Raw genomic sequence first — 10,563 nt, 5'->3', positions numbered from 1 at the left:
CTCTGAGGTGTGTTCCAGATCGACCAAACAATCGCATGCTTTTGAGGGAACTTTAAATTGATGCTTGTGAGTGAGTGAGTCATTAGCTAGTGATGCGCGGGTTGACTCATAACCCGCAGTCTTCGCGGTTATAACTGACCGGGCAGTAAAAGTCCACGTGAATCCAAGGAGGCAAAAAGGACAGTCTCTCAATTTAATTCAATAAGAGAAAATCTGCGAAAGGAGATTTGAAAATACAGAGAAGGGTGGGCCAGAAAAGTAATGTTAAGGAACGACTTGGTGAAGTGGTAAACAATGTTGACAGTCATATGATGTTGACTTCAAATAGGCCTATGGCATGTCAATTGAACTGTAGCCTACTGTCCAGATGGGTTAAATGGAAACTGAAATCTGGACACTGACTGTTAGGTCTAACACCTCTCACATAGCCTCAAATAACCCCTGCAGAATTAAAAATGTCTTCCAGTAAAATGATACAGAAAATGTAGACACAATTTGGACTTGGGAACAGGAGTGGATAAATATTATTTATTTATTTCAGCATCTTGAGAGAATGGGAATGCACAATTAGATATTATCTGTAGAGGTGCTATCTTTATCAGCATCATAAAGGCTGATAGTATTTCAACCACATAAAATATGCATCCAAGCTGAACTGAAATCTTATCAGAAACATGTTGGGTCATTTTCCACAGCATTCTATTTTCTTACAATCGGATGTCATTTTGAAATTTTGCAAATTAAATCTTTCCAGTTTATTTGTTTACACGTCAAATAGGCTAGTGAGGGAATAAAAGCGTGCCACTTCCAGCATAGACACAGCAAAGCTTCGTCATAGTAGTATCAAAAAGCAGAATGTCAAAACCGCAACGATATTATATACAGATAAGAACTTTGGAAGGTATAAAACATCAAACTTCAGATTATTTTAAAGAATATTTTTTTGCATTTCCTCACCGGTCCCTAAACGTCTTTGCTTCACGAAAGATGACGGAGAACTTTACCTATGTCAACTAGATTGAAGCATTCATTCTATCAATTTATGACATTCTGGTGAGCAAGGGTTTATTTTGTCTTCTAGGGAAACATATAATGACATGAGAAGCTGCATGTAGGCCTATATATTTATAGACAAGCTGACTAACAAATAGCCTACCAAAATGTTGGAAAATATAAGCAGAAACATATCTAAATCAGGCAACAACAAAAAATCCTACACCCCTTATCAAAAATTTGACTGTAGCCTATAGTGCATTATCTTTATTTGTGGGTTAGGCTCGGGTGCAGGCCTCAGATTTTCACTTCATCACATAGCCTGTTAGAGCGGTTGCAGATGGGTTATTAACAATTGCGGGCAGGTGCAGGTAAACAAACCTAACTTGTAGCAGTGTCATGGGTGACCTGCCTGACAATTTTTGGGGGGGAAACAGCTAACTTCCTACAATTCTACACATTTTGCCATGGGGCAAATAGAAAAATGTACAATTATATATCTAATCTTATGCTATTCTACACATTTTGCAATAAGGCTGAGAGAATTTAGCATTTTTAAAGATCATTTCCTGCAATTCTACAGATTGCCATGGTGCAGAGAGAAAAATGTGCAAAATTCTGTAATTCTAAATATTGTTGTCATGCTTATTACCTGTTCATATGCTATCTGGGGAGCGGGGGGATCTCCAGAGAGCCCATGCCCCACCCCCCCACCTTGTGGGGGCTACAGGGGTGTGTTGTATATCAGTGAGTAGCTCCTCAGTCAATAACAATAACACAATTTCAACAATGTGCTATAATAGTTTGTTTACATCTTATAAACGAATAATTAACCTTTTATAAACTTTTTATTAACCCTTTATCATTCATCTTACGGGTAGTAGTCAATACCGTAACCCTCATTTATTGTATAATAACCATGGGTGTGCTGGTATCATTCTTCCTTGCAGGCTTTTAGGATAACCCTTTCACCCTAGTCCATTCTATTAGAAATGAACAATTAGTTATGTTAGCTTAGCTTAATTCTGTGCCTGTGATAAAGGAGATTTCCATTGCTTGTGTTGATTTAGACATCATTGTTTTGCATTCATGGACAAAGTGATGATATCATGGTGCTTCTTTTCTATACATAAAAATGTTTTTTGTCTCTTAATTTTGGTGGTTAGTAATTCAAAGTAGTCAAGCACTATCAGCAAACTAGAGGTGTGCTAGAATGACTGTTGGTTTCACATTGTGCCTCCAGCTAGTGACAGGTGGTCCCTTCACAGGGGAATTCAACCTGGTTTTCTGACCAGTAACAGCATATTATCCACAAATCCCCTTCTCTTATGAATGGGGAGTATGTGTACATTGAGAAGTCTCAATAGAAATGAAACATTGTGATAGATATGATAGAGTTGGTTCTTTATTCTGGAAGAGAATAGTATTATTACTCAACTATTAGTTGAAATAGACACTTTTGAAATATTTATATCCATCAATGTGAAGCTTTCTACAGAGCCCCCATAGAATGGATCTTGAATTGCATTTCAGCATGTACTGTATATAGTGTGTAAAAATGTCTGATAGTGATACAATTCTGATGGTAAATTATTATCTACTTGGTCTTCAGTAAGGACTGATAGTGATATAATGATAGTAGGTCTTGCTTCCCAGAACTGTGTTGGTATGTCATATGAAGAGCTGAATGATGACCTTTAGCACAATGGGCAGGAGGCCCAAACTAAGAGGTTGGATGAACTTTTCCCCCATCTGCAGCCGTCAGTGGTAAAGGTAAGCATTTAGTTGAAAGGTTGCTTTTTGATGTCCCAGAGAGCTTCTGGATGAGAACAAGGTCAGAGTAAACATACAGTACGATGTGTTATCTACTCCTGACAAATCAGCAAACAGGGATTACGTGACTGCGTTGACCAACAGCCATTGGGAAAACTTGCAACCAGCTTGGCACCGCAGGAGCATGCCAGTGCTCAGTTTTCACATGGATTGATAGTATTTTGGGGGGAAGTTAGTGTACGTCACTGGAGTTGAATTACAGCATAATGAACAGGTAGGTGTCAGTGGTGTCCCCCCTCTTCTAGCCATGGCCTAACAGTAGGCCTATAGCCCACCTTTGGTCTTCGTAGGACCCGAATAGGAACCTTTGGGGTACACATATTACTAGATGTCTATGTGAACTGGGGACTAACGATGGGAATATTCTGGAAAATACTGATTATTGAGATGTGAGGACGATGAGGCAGAGGGGGGTGGAGACCAAACTACTCACACTGAAGGACAAAATGTCCAGGCCAGGGTGAAACCCATCATATATGTATTAACCCTAGATGACTGATAAGGTAGTGTACTTTTAGTGTACTTTTAAAAAAACTAAATTTGTTTTATCTTAGTGTGACCTCATATTCATCAAAACAGGATGTAAACAAGCTCAGCGAAGAAGGAATGAAGTACTTTCAGGTAAGGCGTTCTAGGATCATATTCCATCATTTTAGTATTGAAATATGACATAAAAGGTGTGTGTACATTCTATGTAAGCAAGCTTTTAATGCAGTGTATTCAGGAGTGTGACTGAGGAGATACAGGAGGTCAGGGAAAGATGAGTGCCTCCCTCACATTAAATGCCGACTTCCAGCTGCTGAGGAATTCACCAGGGTTAGAGCACAATTTGTTACATAACGTTATAGAATGTAACATTTTGGAAACGTTATGTTTGTTTGCTATTAGTAATAGTAAGTTAATGGTAGGCCATGGTACCAATAGTATGTAATGTAACCTTCTATTCTATGTCAGAATGCTATTTTCTCTGGAGGCCGACATGTTAAATACATTGTCATGTCACTTTTTATTCTTCAAGGTTCTCTGTATGTACAGTTGAAGTCGGAAGTTTACATACACCTTAGCGAAATACATTTAAACTCAGTTTTTCACAATTCCTAACATTTAATCAGAGTAAAAATTCCCAGTTTTACGTCAGTTAGGATCACCACTTTATTTAAAGAATGTGAAAGGTCAGAATAATAGTAGAGAGAATGATTTATTTCAGCTTTTATTTCTTTCATCACATTCCCAGTGGGTCAGAAGTTTACATACACTCAATTTGTATTTGGTAGCATCGCCTTTAAATTGTTTAACCTGGGTCAAGCATTTCATGTAGACTTCCACAAGCTTCCCACAATAAGTTGTGTGAATTTTGGCCCATTCCTCCTGACAGAGCTGGTGTAACTGAATCAGGTTTGTAGGCCTCCTTGCTCGCACACACTTTTTCAGTTCTGCACACACATTTTCTATGGGATTGAGGTCAGGGCTTTGTGATGGCCACTCCAATACCTGGACTTTGTTGTCCATAAGCCATTTTGCCACAACTTCGGAAGTATGCTTGGGGTCATTGTCCATTTGGAAGACCCATTTGCGACCAAGCTTTAACTTCCTGACTGATGTCTTGAGATGTTGCTTCAATATATCCACATCATTTTCCTACCTCATGATCTCATCTATTTTGTGAAGTGCACCACTCCCTCCTGCAGCAATGCACCCCCACAACATGATGCTGCCACCCCAGTGCTTCACGGTTGGGATGGTGTTCTTCGGCTTGCAAGCCTCCCCCTTTTTCCTCCAAACATAACGATGGTCATTATGGCCAAACATTTCCATTTTTGTTTCATCAGACCAGAGGTCATTTCTCCAAAAAGTATGATCCATGTGCAGTTGCAAACCGTAGACTGGCTTTTTTTATGGCGGTTTTGGAGCAGTGGCTTCTTCCTTGCTGAGTGGCCTTTCAGGTTATGTTGATATAGGACTCGTTTTACTGTGGATATAGATACTATGTACACGTTTCCTCCAGTATCTTCACAAGGTCTCTTGCTGTTATTCTGGGATTGATTTGCACTTTTCGCATGAAAGTACGTTCATCTCTAGGAGACAGAACGCGTCTACTTCCTGAGCGGTATGACGGCTGCGTGATCCCATGGTGTTTATACTTGCGTACTATTATTTGTACAGATGAACGTGGTACCTTCAGGCTTGAAATACATCCACAGGTACACCTCCAATTGACTCAAATGATGTCAATTAGCCTATCAGAAGCTTCTAAAGCCATAACAGAATTTTCTGAAAATTTCCAGGCTGTTTAAAGGCACAGTCAATTTATTGAATGTAAACTTCTGACCCTCTGGAATTGTGATACAGTGAATTAGAAGTGAAATAATCTGCCTGTAAACAATTGTTGGAAAAATTACTTGTGTCATGCACAAAGTACTTGTCCTAACTGACTTGCCAAAACTATAGTTTGTTAACAAGAAATTTGTGGAGTGGTTGAAAAATGAGTTTTAATGACTCCAACTCCAAGTGTACACTACCGTTCAAAAGTTTGGTGTCACTAAGAAATGTCCTTGTTTTTGACACATTTTTTGTCAATTAAAATAACATCAAATTGATCAGAAATACAGTGTAGGCATTGTGAATGTTGTAAATGACTATTGTAGCTGGAAACGGCAGATATTGTATGGAATATCTACATAGGTGTACAGAGGCCCATTATCAGCAACCATCACTCCTGTGTTCAAATGGCATGTTGTTTTAGCTAATCCAAGTTTATCATTTTAAATTGCAAATTGATCATTAGAAAACCCTTTTGCAATTATGTTAGCACAGCTGAAAACTGTTGTCTGATTAAAGAAGCAATAAAACTGGCCTTTTTTGACTAGTTGAGTATCTGGAGTATCAGCATTTGTGGGTTCAAGTACAGGCTCAAAAATGGCCAAAAACAAAGAACTTTCTTCTGAAACTTGTCAACTCTTTTGAAACTCGTCAGTCTATTCTTGTTCTGAGAAATTAAGGCTATTCCATGTGAGAAATTGCCAAGGAACTGTTCCGTGAAGACTCCCTTCCCTAACCAGAATAGAAAGAGGAGTGGGAGGCCCAGTGCACAACTGAGCAAGAGGACAAGTACATTCGAGTGTCTAGTTTGAGAAACAGATGCCTCACAAGTCCTGAACTGGCAGCTTCATTAAATTGTACCTGCAAAACACCAGTCTCAACTTCAATAGTGAAGAGGCGACTCCGGGACGCTGGCCTTCTAGGCAGAGTTGCACAGAAAAATCCATATCTCAGACTGGCCAATAAAAAGAAAAGATTAAGATGGGCAAAATAACACAGACACAGGACAGAAGAACTCTGCTTATTTAATGAAGCTGCCAGTTGAGGACTTGTGAGGTGTCTGTTTCCAGCTACTATAGTCATTTACAACATTATCAAGGTCTATGCTGTATTTCTGATCAATTTGATGATATTTTAATGGACAATTATTATTATTATTATTATTTATTTTTTCAAAAACAAGGAGATTTTGTGACCCCAAACTTTTGAACGGTGGTGTCTGTGTGTGGATATTCCTGGAAGGTACGGCTTGTTTCAAGTGCAGACCTGTAAGGGCCCAGGTCCCAGTTCCATGTGAAGGCTGGGGCTTTGGAGAACATGATCAGATAGAAGAGACATCATCCACAATTTTGTAAGTAGTGTAAAATGTATAATTCTTCACTTGCCTTCCCTATGGTTGACCAGACATAAATTATAGTGGGAAAAGTAACATATAATTGAACAAAAGTTTGTCAACATAATTTTCCGATTCAAGAGCAGATCAACTTTGTCACTGTCATGTGATAAAGGCTACACTTAGATGTGCAGTTTGCACAGTTCACACAAAGACACAGATCTGTATATGGTAGCTCGTTCGATTTGCAGGTCCATCTCCCTTTTACACATTGAGTTTTCTTGCAGGAGCAGTGCACAAGCTCCAAGATGCTAACTGGGGCAGGAGGGAGTGTTATCCAGTTGACCACAAAGAAGTCTCCCTCAATCTTCCAGCCATGGGCCATTGGTGGAGATCTCTGGCTGGCTTTGCAGGCTTCTCCTGTAGGCTTCTCCTGCTTGGTAGTTTGTCCATTGGATGTGTTTATGCGAGGAGTCTGTGTTTGGTTGTAGTCTTCTGACTGAGCATAAGGAAGTGGATGGCTGCAAACTTTCTACTTTTAAACTCGGACAAAACAGAGATTCTTGTTCTAGGTCCCAAGAAACAAAGATATCTTCTGTTGAATCTGACAATTAATTTTAATGGTTGTACAGTCATCTCAAATAAAACTGTGAAGGACCTCGGCATTACTCTGGACCCTGATCTCTCTTTTGACGAACATATCAAGACTGTTTCAAGGACAGCTTTTTTCCATCTACGTAACATTGCAAAAATCAGAAACTTTCTGTCCAAAAATTATGCAGAAAAATGTATCCATGCTTTTGTTACTTCTAGGTTAAACTACTGCAATGCTCTACTTTCCGGCTACCTGGATAATGCACAAAATAAACTTCAGTTAGTGCTAAATACGGCTGCTAGAATCCTGACTAGAACTGGCTTACTGGTGCTCTTTCATGCCGTCCATAGGAGGGGTGCGTCACTTGAGTGGATTGAGTCACTGATGTGATCTTCCTGTCTGGGTTGGAGCCCCCCCTTGGGTTGTGCCGTGGCGGAGATCTTTGTGGGCTATACTCGGCCTTGTCTCAGGATGGTAAGTTGGTGGTTGAAGATATCCCTCTAGTGGTGTGGGGTTGTGCTTTGGCAAAGTGGGTGGGGTTATATCTTTCCTGTTTGGCCCTGTCCGGGGGTATCATTGGATGGGGCCACAGTGTCTCCTGACCCCTCCTGTGTCAGCCTCCATAATTTATGCTGCAGTAGTTTGTGTCGGGGGGGCTAGAGTCAGTTTGTTATATCTGGATTACTTCCGCTGTCCTATCCGGTGTTCTGTGTGAATTTAAGTATGCTCTCTCTAATTCTCTCTTTCTTTCTCTCTCTTGGAGGACCTGAGCCCTAGGACCATGCCTCAGGACTACCTGGCATGATGACTCCTTGCTGTCCCCAGTCCACCTGGCTGTGCTGCTGCTCCAGTTTCAACTGTTCTGCCTATGATTATTATTATTTGACCATGCTGGTCATTTATGAACATTTGAACATCTTGGCCATGTTCTGTTATAATCTCCACCCAGTACAGCCAGAAGAGGACTGGCCACCCCACATAGCCTGGTTCCTCTAGGTTTCTTCCTAGGTTTTGGCCTTTCTAGGGAGTTTTTCCTAGCCACCGTGCTTCTACATCTGCATTGCTTGCTGTTTGGGGTTTTAGGCTGGGTTTCTGTACAGCACTTTGAGATATCAGCTGATGTATGAAGGGCTATATAAATACATTTGATTTGATTTGAGCGCTTTCTGCTCCTGAACATCTGACAACTTTCTTGAACACGTGAAAGCTTCTATGGATTGTAGGTCTGGTGGCTGTTGGAAAGCTGTTCCCAACTGTATGAAGGTAGAGCAATGTTCATGGCTAGAGTCGTGTATTTGCTGCCTTCACTTTGCCAATGCCATGCAGAGTGCTAGAGCGCTCACTGTGTCACAGCTGGAGAAGCAGTGGAGATCGATCAGAGCATTATAGACTTCTTCTTCCAGGTGGTCGTTTGTCCTTTGGACATGTATAGTGCGTGTGTTATCCCCTTTCCCTGTGTGGAGTACAGGTTTTCTCCAACCTTGCAAACATTGACTGCCAGTACAAACACATCAGTGTCAGGACTCTTGATCACTACATGTGTGCTGTACTGTGATGCATGCTCGCAATCCAGTAATAGCCAAGTGACGGCCTCCTGTTGTATTGTGAACAGTGCTGGCAGTGGTAAAACCACAAGATCTGTGCCGCTGCTGTTCATTCTGAGCGCATGGCACTCAGATCCATGTCCATCTATTAGGGTAATGTCCTCAATCAGATCTTTCCTGGTCTTGGATCATGTCACAAAGACAAACTGTTGCAGACATTCTTTGTTATCGCCACACAACAAGAATTTGGACCATTGTTTGGGGGTTTTCTGGTCGTCCAAATATATTTTAGTCACCTGACACCCTTTTGTTGCTCAACGACTTCCTTCAGCGTTCCTGATGCCCATTGTTTTGTATGTGTCTGGGACAAAATCTACCACTTTAGATTAGCTGGCTTTGTCTGTAGTTATCAGGAACTTTAGTGCCCTGTTGGCAAACATTCCAAATGTATCTTGCTGTTTCATAACTTGAACAAGTGTAGTTGCATCCCACTGTGGCTGGTGGGTTTACTGATCCCTCTAGGAAGTACATGAACTTTGCTTTATCGGTTTTCACGAGGGAGCCATGCATGTTGGCAATTGTTGCAGGCAAGGACCCCAGACTATTAGATGAGCATTTCACTGTTGATCTTTCTCACTGTGCCTACCACAATGAGCCTTGCAAAAAGATCTCGAGGAACAGTGCCCGGGAAGAACAGTGCCTGAGACCATTCAATAAACCTATCAGCTAAGCTGTTCCTGTCATGTGTCGAACAGCCATGGCTAATGAGGAATGCTTGGGCATGAGCCATCTCCCTTTCATTGTGAGGTTCATAAAATCCTGGCAAGTTGTATACAATCTTCTGACTCTCCTCCTCTAACATTCACACGTGCATTGTCAGTAGAGGGGTCTATTTTCATGCCTGTTGTCCAGGAAATGAAATTGAAAAGCTCATTTGGGACCAGATTTGAGGCAGAGAGAGAGAGAGATGAGGACTGTCAGTTCTTGTAGTAATGCTGCCACAGTTGTATAATGCTAATGTAGTCATCGAGCGCTTTATGGTTTTTAACTTAGAAACTAGTCAAAGTAAGGAATATAACAGCTATTGAATATCTTCATTCGTTCTTTGTTCATAATAAAATAAGATTAGCAATTTACACTGCAGGATGAAGACATTACCGAACATATTTCTTATAAAGTGCAACTGTAAAAAAAATTATCTGGCTCTTGTACAATACAACAGTAACACATGCAAATGTTTAAAAAAATATTGCTTGCTTTTTCCATGATGTAGTGAACTAGAGTTCTGATTGGATCATCGAATAGTGGTGGCATTTAGCAGTACCGGGATTTTGCCTGACCAGACAGGTAAGATATGTTTTTAGATAAATGTGCACAAACTAGAGGTGCTGACATATTTTACAAGTCTTGTAGAAATTATTTAATGTCAAATACAAAAAATGAGATCCTCTCTCCGCAGATCGATCGACTTCACTTATTTTGGCCTCGACCCACCACTGAACTCCTCCATTGTGAAAAAATATATTTTGGAAGCTATAGAAGATATTTATTAATGTCTACATTCGTTTTTGACAGGTCTATTTTATTTCAGACACCTAACTACATGCTTTTACATTATGTTAAGTGAACTGAACATAAAAAAACATATACAATAATATTCCTTAAAGTTTTTTTTAAGTCTACAAGAAATAAATACTTAAATACATTTTGTTGAAATACTGTAGAATTCCGTTCATTCCTATGGAGGACTGCTCTTTCTGTGGAGTACCAATATGGCCTCCAGTGGCTTCAAAGCCTCGCATTGGCCAGTACATAGCATCAGCAATCCAGGGTTTATACACATCGTTGGGTGAAATCCACATAGATGACACCAAATCAATGACTCAAGGTAATGAATTTCAAGTAAGTATTATTTTCTTTTGTATCACGAAAGATAACATTGCATT

This window comes from Oncorhynchus kisutch, linkage group LG27, assembly GCF_002021735.2.
Source record: "Oncorhynchus kisutch isolate 150728-3 linkage group LG27, Okis_V2, whole genome shotgun sequence".
NCBI classification, from domain to species: domain Eukaryota; kingdom Metazoa; phylum Chordata; class Actinopteri; order Salmoniformes; family Salmonidae; genus Oncorhynchus; species Oncorhynchus kisutch.
Note: the sequence above shows the minus strand (reverse complement) of the source record.